This window comes from Penaeus monodon, chromosome 32 (genome assembly GCF_015228065.2).
Source record: "Penaeus monodon isolate SGIC_2016 chromosome 32, NSTDA_Pmon_1, whole genome shotgun sequence".
Taxonomy (NCBI): domain Eukaryota; kingdom Metazoa; phylum Arthropoda; class Malacostraca; order Decapoda; family Penaeidae; genus Penaeus; species Penaeus monodon.
The window spans coordinates 12,814,957-12,815,291 of NC_051417.1; the positions used below are offsets into that span (position 1 = coordinate 12,814,957).

At 23.9% G+C, this 335-nt stretch overlaps 1 protein-coding gene across 2 annotated transcripts in view; it reads left to right on the plus strand.

Moving 5' to 3' along the window:
• Positions 1–335, plus strand: part of LOC119593502 (acetylcholine receptor subunit beta-like 1) — a 126,526-nt gene that overhangs the window by 124,588 nt on the left and 1,603 nt on the right. The gene's annotated exons all lie outside the window — the stretch shown is intronic.

Sequence of the window (335 nt, forward strand, 5' to 3'; positions counted from 1 at the left end):
AGGAAGTTCTTGTTCAGTGATTATTTTTGTGATTCTTTTTATCATTTTTGGGAATGTGATTTTTTTTTTCAATTATTCTCTTCTTTTTTTATTCCGAGTTTCTTTTTTCTGATTTGTGTTCCATATTCTGCTTTGTTTATATTACTTCATTCAACGAGTTTATTTCCAGTATTAAAAGTATCAGAATCCTTTATTTTAATTTTTCTTCTTGTTTTTGTTGGTAATGTTTATTATAAAAAGTCATTTTTAATGTTGAAAGTATAATGTTTGATTTTGCTGTGTACATTTTAGTTTTTAATTCTTTTCCCTTTTTTAGTGCATAAAATAGTGTATAC